Here is a 13797-nt window from a genome sequence, read left to right on the forward strand (position 1 = left end):
CATCAAGAGGCAGGAGGTGGTGGGCTGGAGAGAAGGGGATGGGGTGATGAGTGGGAGGGAGCACTAATAGGGCTTGTTGGTGGTCTGATGGGGAACAGGGAGGAGTCCTGGGAAACCAGAGGCTTCTGGCCTGGGCGGCTGTGAGCGGGGAGCCCCCAGGTTTGCCATGCTCCTGTCTGGGAGCAGCATGGTGGGTGCCACTTGAATCTGGGCTGTGCATCACCTTGGCTAAATTTCTTGGTTCCTCCATGTTTCAATTTGATAAAATGGAGATGACAGTAGAAGTCACCCCATAATTGGTGGGCAGGGGCGGGGGCGGCTCACCCTTGTTGTGCAAAGCAGCATTAGCCAGAGTTTCAGCCAAGATGGGGTAATGGGGACCATGCTTGCCCTCCTGCTTGAAGGTGACACCAGGTGATGAAGGAAAGCACTCCTCAAGCCACGGAGGAGAGACAAGGAGGGCCCTGTGGTGGCCCCAGCTCCCTCCAGCTGGAATCCCAGGCTATGGTGCAGGGAGCTCAGGTGCAGCCCGCTGGTCTCCCTGAGTTGCAGAGAGAGATGATAGCCCAAGGAGGCCAAAGTGGCTGGAGGTCACAGGACACAGAACTGGGGAGGAGCCTGCTGCTCCATGGGGGATCGTGGAGCCACAGGGCTCTGCAGAGGGTCCCCCATGAGTAGCTGGCTGAACAGTGACTCAAATGTGAGCAAAACTACCTGAGGCCTGAGATAGGATTCCAGGGAACAATATTTGAAGCTCTCACAGGTTCAGAAATAGTTCCTTTTCCCACCAATCAGGGAAGGTTCTAATTCATGAAGCACTGGGTAGAGCACTCAGGAGGGTTTGGACAAACGGCTGCTCTAGACTTGCCTAACAAAGCTTAAAAGCAAGGCCTGAAAGGATCAAACTGTTTCCCAATAACTGAGCTGCATCCCAGAACAGACCTCACAAATATGTATCGCAATATAACAATGAAGTGGAGTTCACAATGTCTGGCATCCAGTAAAAAATTACCTGGCATGGAAAGAAGCAGAAAAATACAAACCACAATGAACAGAAAATCAATTCATTGGAACTAACCCAGAAGTGGCACAGATGATAGAATTAGGAGACAAGGGTATTAAAATAGTTATTAACTGTAGCTCATATGTTCAAAACACCAGAGGAAAACTTGAGCATATTAAGTAGAGACATAGAAGATAGGAAAAAGAACCAACCAAACTTCTAGAGATGAAAACATGACAATGCCTAAGATGAAAAATACAGTGGATGGAATTAACCTCAGACTAGATATTACAGAAGAAAACATTAGTGAACTTGCGGAGAGCAATAGAAAGGATCCAAAATGAAATAGAGAGAAAAACATCAATAAATGAAAAAAACAAACAGAACTCAGTGAGGTGTGGAGAAGTTCAAGGGGTCTAATATATGTATAACTGGAATCTCCAAAGAAGTTGGGGCTGGTGCAAAAAACAATTAGAATAAATAAATATTGGCTGAAAAATTTCCAAATTGGATGGTATTATAAACCCACAGATCCAAAAAGCTCAACAAACCACAAACACAAGAAACAGGAAGAAAACAACACCAGGGGACATTATAATCAAATTGCTTAAAACCAGCAATGAAGGGAAAAATCTAAACACAGAGCAAAGGGCTGCATGACCTACAGGGGCCTGAAGGTAAGAATGACGGCAGACTCCCTGCTGGAGACAATGAGAGCCAGGAGACAATGGAGTGGTGTCTTTCGAGTACTTAAAAAAAGAAGGCCATCAACCTGGAATGTGCAATCTAGAAAAAGAAAAAAAGCCCTTCCAAAATGAAGGGGAGATGAAGAGCAGCATTTACACTGTCTCCTCTTCTAGACTTGTCCAGGGCACAGGGCTCAAAGCTCAGCTCCTTCTCAGACACACAGGTCTGGACCTACCACTGTGGATTCTGATTTCCTCACTGGGTTTGGGTCCCAACCTGAGCCATGGTGACAACATCTAAGTGGCCAGTCTGGGGCTCCCTGCTCAGCCTTCAATCTCACAAAACCTAGCTTCGAGGCCTCCCTGGGAGCCAGGTGGCAGGGGGTATTTTGCTCGTGGGGGACTGGGTGGAGTCGGGCTTGTCTTGTTAGAGGCAGGGTTGAGGAGACAGCAGCTCCTCAGGGGCTCTCCCCCTGGGGACCCCAGTCTCTTGGGCCCAGGCCCTTCTGAGTGAGCATGGGGTGGAACAAGGCACAGGGTGGGGTGCAAGGCATGTTCTGCACACCAACCCTGAACCGTATGCATCCTTACCTATCAACACAGGAGTGTGAAACAAAAGAGAAGTGCATTTAAAAAAAAAACAACAAACCAAAAAATATATAATGTCTATTTTAGCTGTTCACAAGGTTACAGGCAGTTTCCATGGCTACAGCTGTGCACTGCGTGTGCTGGGGTGAGGAGGTGGGGCTCTTCTTAACCCAACAGTCGGGGCACTTAGACAATTTCGGCCCAGGAGCCAGGCACCCGCTGCTGGTGGGAGAGAGGGAGGGAGGGAGGGAGAGAGGGAGAGAGGGACTGCTCTCCCAGGACTGTGATGTCAGTGGTGAATTAGAATAACACGCTCGTCCTCCTCGGCACGCTGTAGTTTTGACTGAGTTTTTGGGTCTATATCTCCCCGGAGAGAGCAGCCTGAGAGTTAGAGACAGGAGTCCTCATCTTATTTCACAGGTGGGGCACTGGGGACAGGGACCTGAGGCACCAGCAAACAGGTGGCAAATGAACACCTGAGCTGCTGGTCATGTGTCTGTCCCCCAGGGCTCCTTTCAGTGGCCCCTCTCAGGCTTCTCAGAACAAAGGTGCCCTGAGATCCCTGCCCCCATCAGGGAGAGCCCAGGGCAGATGGAGGGGAAGGGTGCCAGCTTGCCCCTGCTGGATGCAGGTAGCGCCCTCTCCCCCAGGGGCCCTCCCCCCTTCCCTGTGAGTGGCCCTTGCACCCCTGCCCTGGGGGCACCTTCCACCTGGCCTGAGCCCCACACTTTCAGCTTTGTCTCCCACCCTCCTCCTGTCTTGCCTCTGGGCTCCAGCCATTCTCGCCTTTAAATGCTTCACCTGCACAGAGTTCGCCTCTGCCTCCTGGCCTTTGCACACACTGCTCCATCGACCCGGAACTGCCATCTACTCCTTGCATGGTCAGGTCAGGCTCCTGCTCAGCTCTCAGCTCAGACGTGACTTCAGGGAAGCTTTGCTGCCCGCCCAGGACTCCTCTGGGCTCCCCTTCCCAGCACACGGTGCTGCACTGTGCCACAAAGGGAACCTGGGTCCCGGGACCCCACTGCAAGCCCGACAGCAGCTGAAGCCTGTGTCTGTGTGTTTGCATCTGTGTGTGTCTGTGAATGTGTGTCTGTGTATCTGTGTCTATGGGTGTCTGTGTCTATGTGTGTCAATGTGTAAGGGGTGTGTGTATGTGTGCATGCATATGTATGTGTCTGTGTGCATGTGTTGAGTGTGTGCATGTGTGTTTCTGTGTATGCATGTATGTGTGTGCATGTGTGAATGTGTGTGTGCATGTATCTGCATGCATGTATGTGTATGAGTGTGCATGTGTGTGAGTTGTGTCTGTGTATATGTGTGCATGTGTGTCAGTGTGCATGTGTATCTGTGCATGTGTGAGGATGTGCATGTGTGTGTGTGCATGTGTGTGTTCTGTATGCATGTACAAGTGTTTTTGTTTATGCATGTGTGTGTGCATGTGATCTGTGTGCATGTGTGTATATGTGCATGAATGTGTGTCTGTGTACGAGTGTGTGTGCTAGTGTGTCTGTGTGCATGCGTATGCATGTGCAAGTGTGGGTGTGGTCTGTGTGCATGTGTGTGAGTGTGGTCTATGTGCATGTGTGTGTGCGTGTGTGCATGTGTGTGTGTGTCTGTGTGCATATGCGAATGTGAGTGTGTGTGTGGCCTGTGTGCATATGTGTGCATGTGTGTGTGCTCTGTGTGGATGTGCAAGTGTGAGTTTGTGTGTGCATGTGTGTGTCTGTGTGCATGTGTGCATCTGCATGTGTGTGGTCTATGTGTATGTGTGTCTGTGTGCATGTGAATGTATGTGTGCATGAGTGTGAGTCTGTGTGCATGTGTGTGTGGGAATGTGGTCTGAGTGTGTGTGTGGGAATGTGGTCTGTGTGTGTGTGTGGGAATGTGGTCTGTGTGAGTGTGTGGGAATGTGGTCTGTGTGAGTGTGTGTGTGTGGGGGAATGTGGTCTGTGTGCATATGTGTGTGTCTGTGTGCATGTGAGTGTGGTCTGTGTAGTGTGTGTGTGCATGTGTGTGAGTGTGTGTGTGGGGGGGGGAATGTGGTCTGTGTGCATATGTGTGTGTCTGTGCATGTGTGTGAGTGTGGTCTGTGTAGTGTGTGTGTGTGAGAGTGTGTGTGTGAGAGTGTGTGTGTGTGTAGTGCTGAGAGTGGATGAAGAGCAGCATGCAGGGGCAAAGGTAGAGTCCAGCAGCCTGGCCCATCCCAAAGAGACTGGCTGGTCCACACGGCAGCTGGGGCAGGAGCATGTGCCACGGTACCCCTGTTTCCCTGTGGTGCCACCCACTCTTAGTTCAGTGGAGACCAGGTCACCTGGCACTTACGAGGGAAGCCCCAGATGGCCCCTGCAACTGGGCCTCTAGATTCCTGCAGTTGATTTAAGGCTGGGCCCAGCTTGTTCCCTGGAGCTTTTGATGGGGTCTGCAGTGGGATGGGGTGGGAGCAGGGGTGAAACCAGAGGGTAAAAGGATAGGTGGAAGCCCAAGGACTCGTGGGGCTTGAGGAGAGGTTGGTCTAAGCTCCTGGAGTCGCAGGTTCCCAGAATCTTAAAGCCACATTTTAGAGTCTTAGAAAATCAGAACATGCAACCAGTGGCTACTCGGAATCTGAGACTCCTCTCCTCTTAGATTTGGAAGGGACTTTGGAAGATAACTAGTGTAATCGCACGCTCAGTGAACAATCACAGACGCTCCCTAACCCCCTTTCCCCTCGCAAATAACAATTCATCCAGGCCATTAACTCAATTCTCCCTTGGTAGGGGGTGGGGGGGGGGGCGCTTCATTGCCTCGAGTTCCTGGCTGAACTCCAGACATTTTGCTCTTCCCTGACGTCACCCCAAGTTCTCTCCCAAGTACTAGCCATGAGGACCCCTGGGAGGGCCCTACCCGCCTGCAAGCTGTCTGGGAGCAGGGCCTCAGAGGGCAGCAGAGCCTGTGAGCTGACAACCCTTCTTCCATCCCTCACTCTATTCACTCCTCCTGGAGCCCTGACCACCTACTGCCCCATACCAGGCACAGGGGTTACAAAGACCCACTGGGCCCCCTTCCTGAGCCTCTGAGCTCTCTGGGCAGGGCGCGCCTTTGGAGCCGACTCAGTGATTCTATTATAACTTGTGCAGGTAACTCTGCTGCCCTGAGCAGTCTTTGACCAAGGCTTCAGCAAAGACCCTGCCTGGAGCAATTTTTTAACATTAATTTTCCTTTTTAAATAAATTGGGCTCAGCCATTTTTAAACGAGTGGAGGTGTGCTGTTGAAAGGGTCTGTCTTGCATATGAGAGGATTTTTTAGAAACTGGTCATGCTGTCAATACAAATAGCAGCATTAACCCCACGGGCCTGGCCAGGCGAGGCCCACCCCCTCTGGAGTTCCCTTCCAATTACTGAAACCCCCATAACTGGAGAATGACAGGTGCCACATGGGTCAGACGCAGCTGCCCCCCGGACTGCTCCTACACGCTGGCTTGCTTCCCGTTTCTGGAACACTGCAAGTCCCTTCTTCCCTGAGGATGTTTTGCTGGTTTTGAATGTTTTGAGGGAAGACCCTGATGGGAGACCAGACGCCATCTCTGTCCCTAATCATGGGGTGTCTTGGTCCGGGGGAGCCACAGCCACACAAAACACCCAGCCATCTGACTGCCATGGCGTCAGGGCGCGTCTCAGAAGGGCTGACTAAAGCTGGGACCTGGCACTGGCCAGGAGGTCCTTCAGGCAGAGACGGGGGTAGGTGGGAGGAGCCTCAGGGAGGAAGAGACTCTGAGGGTTCCAGAAACAGGCAGTAGCCAGCACACAAGGAGTGCTGCAGGGAGGACCAGCAGGGAAGCTGGGGGCTGGCAGGGTCTGTCCTGGGTGGGGCTCCACGGGCCACACAGGGGCTGGGTTCTATCCTCAGCTGGGAATGGTTTTAAGCAGGGTTTGAACCCTGCTACACACACACACACACACACACACGGGAAGCTTTAGCATTGCCACAGGGACCACTTGGCAGGCCCTGCCTCCAGCCATGCCCAAGACCCGCCATATAACAACAAGTTCCATCTGTCACACTTCTACCTGGGTCTGGGATCTCCCAAGGGTGACGATGGATGAGTCCTCATCACCCTGCAAGCGGGAAAGAGCCAGGCCCATTTTCATAGACCAGGAAACTAGGGCACAGAGAGGTTTAGTAATGTGCCTACGCTTACCAGCTGGAAGAGTTCGAATCCGGGTGGCGTTGAGCTGTGGGGTCCCACGCTTGCGACTGTTCAGAGCATCCGGCTGGTTCTATGGACGTGCCCTCCCTGCTCCTCCCTCCCCCTGCTTCCTTCCACCAATGCTATCCCCTCCCCTTCTGGCACCTGGGCAATGATGAGCGCTCCCAGGAAGAGAAGGGCCAGCAGTGAACAGGACAGCTCAGCCCAGGGGTGACAAAAAAGACCACACGAGTGATTGTTCAAGACTCTGCATTGGAAAATAATTCTTTTTTTTTGAGATAGAGGTCTGTTCAGTAATTAGAGGGAACTCTCATGTGGGAAGTTCCATGAAGGTAAAATTAAAGTTGACTACATTTTTAATTTTGTAAATGGGTTCACATGGAGGCAGGAGGCTTCTGCATAATGAGTCTTTAACCAAACAAACTCTAAACACAGGTAAATACCAGAAGCTCACAGTCGACAACGTTGCAGAGAAGCTGATATTTTTCTAGTAAAACATTGGACGCTTTTTTCTGCCTTCCTTTGAACCAGAATCGAATCATTATATCCCAGAATCAGCCCTCTTAAAGCAGTGGCTAATTTTGAACTGTTTAGAAGGGAGACCTGAGATAGGATTCTGGCCCTAAATGCGGGCCCTCCTTTCGGCTGAGTCTGCTGGGCTCCGGGGCAGAGGAGGGGCCAGTGCAAGAGGTTGGCCCAGGGAGAAAGGGCACCTGGGGTGGGCGGGTGCTCGCCTTCGGATTGGGAAAATGAACATCTTTATTTTGCCCTAGGAAAGTTCCCTAATGAATCAAGTGAGACTGCAATTGCCAACGCCAACTGGAGGACTAAAAACAGGATGTAAACATGACATTTCAAACACAAAGGTGAGGCCCTTGACAAATGCTACAGAGAAACCACTGATGCTCCCAGATGCCTCCTCCCCTACTGCTGTGGGTCCAGTGCATCCCCAGCGCGTCCCACCGCAGTCGACCTTTTCCTCCAGGGCCTCAGATCACTCTTGGCAAAATAATCAGAGCTAACGCTAGGGGGATGTGTTGGTAGGAACCGCAGAGGGTCTGCACGGCTGGTGAACCAAGTGGAGACCAGCGGGTGAGAGCTGGCTGACAGCACGTGGGAAAAGCAACCCCAGCCACAATGCAGCTTGGAAAGCTAAAAGCCAATGAGATGACAGGGAAGTGGCCCAGCCTGTTCTCTCCCACCCGCAAAGGGAGTAGAGGAAATTCAGGGGCATCTTTAGCGGGGCCACTGCTCATTAGCCAAAGTCGATAGACTAGTCCTCCTGCCTCCTGGTGATGATAGGAGCCCCCATGTCTATGCCACACCAGCTCCTTCCTGCTCCATGCCAATGCTTCAGGGCTTAGCTCAAGCACCACTTCCAGGAAGCCTTCCTTGCCTGCTCCAGTCCAGGGTGTACATTCCTTTGAATCTGGGGCACCTGCTACCTTGCACCCATCTTCTAATCCATGGACAGCTGCTTTTGCATTGCTATTTCTTTTCTTTTCTTTTTTTTTGGGACAGAGTCTCACTATGTCACCCAGGCTGGAGTGCAGTGGTGTGATCTTGGCTCACTGTAACCTCCGCCTTCCAGGTTCAAGCAATTCTCATGCCTCGGCCTCCCGAGTAGCTGGGATTACAGGTGCATGCCAACACGCCCGGCTCTTTTTTTTGTATTTTTATTAGAGATGGGGTTTCACCATGTTGGCCAGGCTGGTCTCAAACTCCTGACCTCAAGTAATCCGCCTGCCTTAGCCTCCCAAAGTGCTGGGATTATAGGCATGGGCCACTGCGCCTGGCCTATTTATTTCTATTCACGCTGCACATCCCTCGTCCAACTATGAAATCCTTCCCTGGAGTGATTACTTGAGTGAACAAGTATATAAAATGAACACACACACAAAATAAAACCTGTGGATGGCCTACATGACTGGTTACTGATATGGGTCCAGGTAAATCAATGACAGACTAGGATGTCGACATGCAGACACAACCAAGACCTGTTAAGTCAAAAGCACAGGGAACAACACACACAGACTGGTCTCTCGATGGTGCCCGGTGTGGCTGACACACACGTCACTGACACAGCCGAGCACTGGGGGGCAGGCCACACCCAGGAAACCAGGGGATTTTACTTTGTAAAAAACCAGCCAACCAACCAACCAACAAAAGCTGAATAGCTTGGTTTTTCTCTTACTGCAAGCATGTATTTCTTTTATTCAAACACCCTTTAATATATGAAGTTAAATATATAAGGAGCATGAAGGAGACAGTCACCCTTGCTTTACACAAATAGAACCTCTTTTCTGCCGTGGTGGGCGGTGAGTCTCAAACTCCACGGAACACAGGAATCACCTGGGGGCCAGTTACAACAGGTCTGGGGGCCTGGGAACCTGCATTTCTCATGGGTTCCTAGGGATGCTGCTGCTGCTGCTGGTCCTCGAACCCCATTTGGAGTAGCACGATTTCAGATTGATGTCTATAAGGTAGTGTGGCCAAATACAGCAAATGCAAATGAGGATGATTACAAAAGAGAGAGGACGGTTCTCCAGAGACCCGGGACCTGCCAGCAGGCCCAGCTCCCAGACAGGGCCAGCCTGTTGCACACAGAAACTGTGGACCTGCTCGTGAGGAACGGAGACGGAGGTGGCGATGATCCTGCCTGTGTGTGAACACTGAGGTCAGGAGCCAAGGCTGCCCCACGGTGTGGGGTTTGCCTGCTTGCCAGGTGCAGTCCGAGGCCTGTGGGCCCCGAGGCCACCTTACGGCAGACCCAGGAAGTGGGCATGGGTTGGGGCTGTGTGGGTGGAGCTGGCCTGGAAGAGATTTTTGCTAGGGCTCGGCAGGGCGTGGGCTCTTCTCCCAGTCTGCTGGCTGGGAGGTAAGCTGGCACATCAGAGGCAGATGTAATGATTGCCATTTTATGAATGAAGAGCCTGGGGCCCAGAGAGGCTGAGTAACCTCATGAGGGACACATAGCTTGGATGGAAACATGGCTCTGCTGAGCTACAGAAGCTGTGCTCTTATCCAGCCACACTGCCACCCTCAGTAGCCAGGGAATGTGGTGGACGAGGTGGAAGCCCTGGGAGCCTGGCTTGTTTTGGGGTCTCTGTCCCAGTCCCTGCCCAGCCTCCACCGGAGCCTCCTAGCTGGCGCAGCCTTCTTCCACCTCTGCCACCTGGGAAAACTGAGCTCAAGGGCAGAGGTGACTAGCTCAGTCCAGCAGGGACCCACTCCCACAGGCACGGCTCCCCGAGGGCTGGGAGCACCCAGAGCACAGGCGGTAACATCCAGCCCAGTGGGATGACGGCTCTGACACTGAGCTGCTGCTAAAACAACAGTTCTCCCCCGGGCCCCCGGCGCCTCAACCTCACTGCCTACGCACGGCCCATCCGAGCGTCGGGCACTGCCTGAGCCTGACTTAAGGGAGTGGTATAGGAGTGACCTTTGGGCAGTCTTAGGCCGTCTCCCATCACCCCAACACAAACATCCAGCCCCCAACATGCTTGTCACCTGCCCTCTTCTTAGCACCCTGGTCTCGGCCCCCATCATTTCCCTTCCCCCCCAGCTTCCTGCCTGCAGGGCCCCCTCTCCAAGTCATTCCCCATGGTGCAGCCAGAGAGGGTCCCTAAAGGCCAGAGCTGACCATGTCCCTCCGGGCTCACAGAGCCTGGTTCCTGTGGACTTCGGCGGAAAGCCCAACCACTGAGCAGGGCTTACAAGCCTGGCGGAATCGGACCCCACCTGCCTCTCCAGCCTCCTCCTTCACTGATGAGGCCCAAGGGAAGGAGGAGGCAGTCTCCATTTTCCAGCCCAAGACCTTCAGGCCCAGGGTTCCACAGCCAGAAAGCAGCAAAGCTGGGCTTTCAACTCTACCTCCACCAGCCCACTTCACCCCAGGGGCAACAGGATTCCTTCCCCTCTCCAGCAACTCCCAGCAAGCGGGGATTGGGCCAAGGCCTGCGGGAGGATTCAGCAGTGGAGGGAGGGAGCTGGAAAACACTGAGGCCTCGGAACTCATCAAATCCCCTCTGGAGCAAATCCAGAAAGACTGAGACACTGCAAGAAGTACCAGTGCCAAGTGTGGCAGCAGCTGGCAGAGAAGCCCTCCAGGCCCACCTTGGCCTCTGTAGGGTGGGCCCCAGGACCACATGCTCTTGGCGTCCAAAAGCCTTTCGGCCAGGCTCACAGTTGCCCCGGTGTCCCATGTGCCAGCAGGGAAGGCAGGAGCACCCTCATTTTTGCAGATGGGATGCAAAATGATGCGCCCGTGGTCTGGCCTGGAATCCACTCTCTCTGCCACACAAATTGCCGTTTTACTGACACATAGATCAGGACTTGCTACTCTGAAGAGGGAAGTGGCGGTGGGGCCAGGAGCTGAGTGGAGGACAGAACAAGGGCTCGGCTGCTACTCTGCCTCCCCTCCTGCCCCGAGAGTTTAGAGTCGGAGGTAATTGACTGAGACGTAATAAATCTCTCCCCTCCCGAGTGCTGTAATTATTCCTCGCTGGAGCCCGCTGCCATGAGGCTGCAGAGGCGGGCCCACGTGGCAGGAGCCAGAGGTCTCACTGCAGGAGTGGGTCCCCATGCTGTGAAGCCTCACCCAGAACCAGCACCAGAAAAGTCAGGAATATAGAGCCAGCCCCTAAATATACAAAACGGGGGTGATCATGTGAGTAGGGAGTAGGGTTGGCAGGGATTGGGGGCTTGGACTCAGGTCAGTCCGAAGATTTCAAAACTGCTCTGTGCTCCCTCAATACCATGGCAAAAAGGGAGGAACTGCACTCCTCCCAGCTTCCCTACTCCATCCGGGGCTTAGATGAACAGAGCTGCAATGGCTCAGAGGGGGGAACATGAAATGATCCACCCCATAATTTTGTACATGGGAGACTGAGGTCTAGAGAGGAAAGTGACTTGCCCAAGGTCACCCAAAAAGGTGGACAGAACTCGAGTCCCGACTTCTCCATCTGTGCCCACCTTTCCCCAGGCGCCCTTGTTCATGTTTGCTGATGGTACTGGCATGACAGACATGTGTTGGGGACTCCAGCCTCAAGGGTAGGAGGAGCTCTGTAGGGCTCCTTCCCCTACCTGCTGGAGAAGCGAGGGTGGAGAAGCTGCAACACCTCTGTGTGCCAGGATTCTGAGTGGTGTCGGCATGTCCTGAAAGTCCAGCAATGCACCCTGGAGCTCCCACTCCCTCCCCATGCAACTGGGGCACCGAGGCTGGGAGAGCCTGTGCATCCTTCCCAGACCCCCAGATCCTTCAGGAGCCATTTCCAAGCTTTCCGGGTGAGTCCAGACAAGCCAGCCCCATTGGAAACTCAGCTGATAGGGGAACCAAAACCCAGCTGGATCCAGGATACAAAGACTGCCCTGTGGGTCTTTTTCATAGCGTCGTGCAGATGCTCAACAGACTGCCAGCAATTGCAAGACCAAATGAACAAAACCCCACATTTCCTGGGCCCCCGAGCCTTAGGGTGAGATTTTTTCACAAGCCACCAGCACCTAAGCTGTTTAGGAAGCTTGCAGTCAGTGCACCGAGAGTTAAAACCAGCCCTTGCCCAGCCCAGGAAGTGCTGGTTCTCACCTGCTCAGGTGGGTAGAGCCCTGGTCACCTCCACTTCACTCTCAATTCTATAAGAGGGAGAAGGTGGGAAGATGGGCAAAGGTGCTTTCCCAGCAACCCTGAACTTTTTTGGGGTTGGTAATTACTGCTCTCCCCAGAAGCCCTGAAGAGCCTGAGCTGGCAGGGACTGAGGAAATGCAAGGGAGAAGGCTGGCAGGGTGGCCCGCTGGCTCTCCTGAGCTCCTACTTCTTGGGGAAGGTGCTAAGACGAACGCTGGGGCTCAGGCCTCAAGAATACTCCCCTTACCCTGCAGAAGGGTCCATGAACTTGACCCTTGAGTTTCTTGTCTCAGAGCCATCGGGGTTGCTACAGGACACACACTGGCAGGACCACTTGTGCCCAGGCAGTCTGTGGCTGCGGGAGGACAGGACACGAGTCAGGTGAGACAGTGGAGCCCCAAAGACCCATGTCGAATATCTCTTGGGTTTTTGGTGTGTAGAGTCTTTTCCTTTCTGGCTGAGGAAACCCAGTGTCAATTAGGTGCCCCCCCACCTGTCACTGAAGCAGAGATTCCTAACAGACAAAGGTGTGAGGTGGTGGTGACAGAGACCGGCATGTTTGAGGCCAGCTCCACCACTTCCCCACTCTGTGATCTTGAGCAAAGAGACCAAACCTCTCGGAGACTCAGTTTCTGCATCTGTGAAATGGGGCCAATACCCCTTTCTCGTGGGTGTTGGGTGAATGGGATGGGATGAAAATGCAGCACCGGCTCTGGAAGAAGGCAAAGCTCAGCAAATGAAAAAGTCTTAGCTCCTGGCAGGGAGAGAAGGCGGCCAGGTTTCCAGTGGGCTCTTCTGGGAAACTTTCCCTCCCCACTGCCCCCTGCCCCCAGGCCACTGTTCCGAGGGAAATGAAGCCCCCCTTCCTAAAGTGGGTCCCCCGCCTCTCCCTTAGGCCCTCGTGCCCACCTGGGTCTCAGTCTCCTCCTCAGGGATGCACTTTGAGTGTGGAAGCCAGGGGATGGGTGACGCCAGCTGGGTCAGGGGACCTGGTGCGAGGCAGCCGGGGCAGGCTGCAGTGGGCACTCTGGACGAGTGGGCACCTAGCTGGAGCTTTCCAGCCTGCGTCTTCTGCCCCACACCCCGTGACCCGCGGCCCGCTCGGCTCTTACCTTGAAGCATGGGAACCGCGCTGCCCCGGCCGCGAGGACTTGGGCGCACGTGACGGGGCGGGCGGGCGTCCGACCCGGGCAGGGCGCAGCTAGCGGCGGCCGCTCATGCCCAGGCCACGGCGGTGGCGCCTGGTGTGGCTGGGCGGGCGAGGCGGGCGCTGAGAAGCCCGGGAGGCCCCCGGGGAGGCGACTGCGTGCCCAGGCGGGCACCCCTGCCAGCTCTGCGCTGCGGCCGCGACTCCGGACGCCCCGGCTGGCTCCCTGCGAGCTGCACGCGCGGCTCCAGCCTGGTCCCGAGCGCAGGGCGCGCGCTGGCGAGGAGGGCGCGCGCCCGAGCCTCGCGGGGAGCGCGCGTCACCGGCCCGCGCGCGCAGTCGTCGGGGGATGCCGGGAGCGGCCCGGGGAGCTGTCCCTGGTGCTGACGGCTCGTCCGCTCTCGCCCCGGCCGCGCGACCTCCTGGAGGCCTGGGGGTGCCCCCACCCTGGCCCGCGCCCTGCGGTGCTCCCTCTGCTCTCCGCCTGTTCTCGGGGCGTTCCGGCTTCCACAACGTTGGGATCTGGAGTCAGGCCGAAGCTGCTGCTTATCCGCAGTGGG

General features: G+C 54.6%; 1 protein-coding gene across 1 annotated transcript in view; it reads right to left on the reverse strand.

Annotated features, from left to right (window-relative positions):
- FAM163B (family with sequence similarity 163 member B) overlaps positions 1-13515 on the reverse strand; it is a 34208-nt gene extending 20693 nt beyond the window's left edge. The window contains exon 1 of the mRNA XM_054520858.2: positions 13203-13515. The gene's annotated coding sequence lies outside the window, so the exon portion shown is untranslated. The remainder of the gene's footprint in view (positions 1-13202) is intronic.
- Positions 13516-13797: the final 282 nt, after the last annotated feature.

This window comes from Pongo abelii, chromosome 13 (genome assembly GCF_028885655.2).
Source record: "Pongo abelii isolate AG06213 chromosome 13, NHGRI_mPonAbe1-v2.0_pri, whole genome shotgun sequence".
Lineage (NCBI taxonomy): Eukaryota > Metazoa > Chordata > Mammalia > Primates > Hominidae > Pongo > Pongo abelii.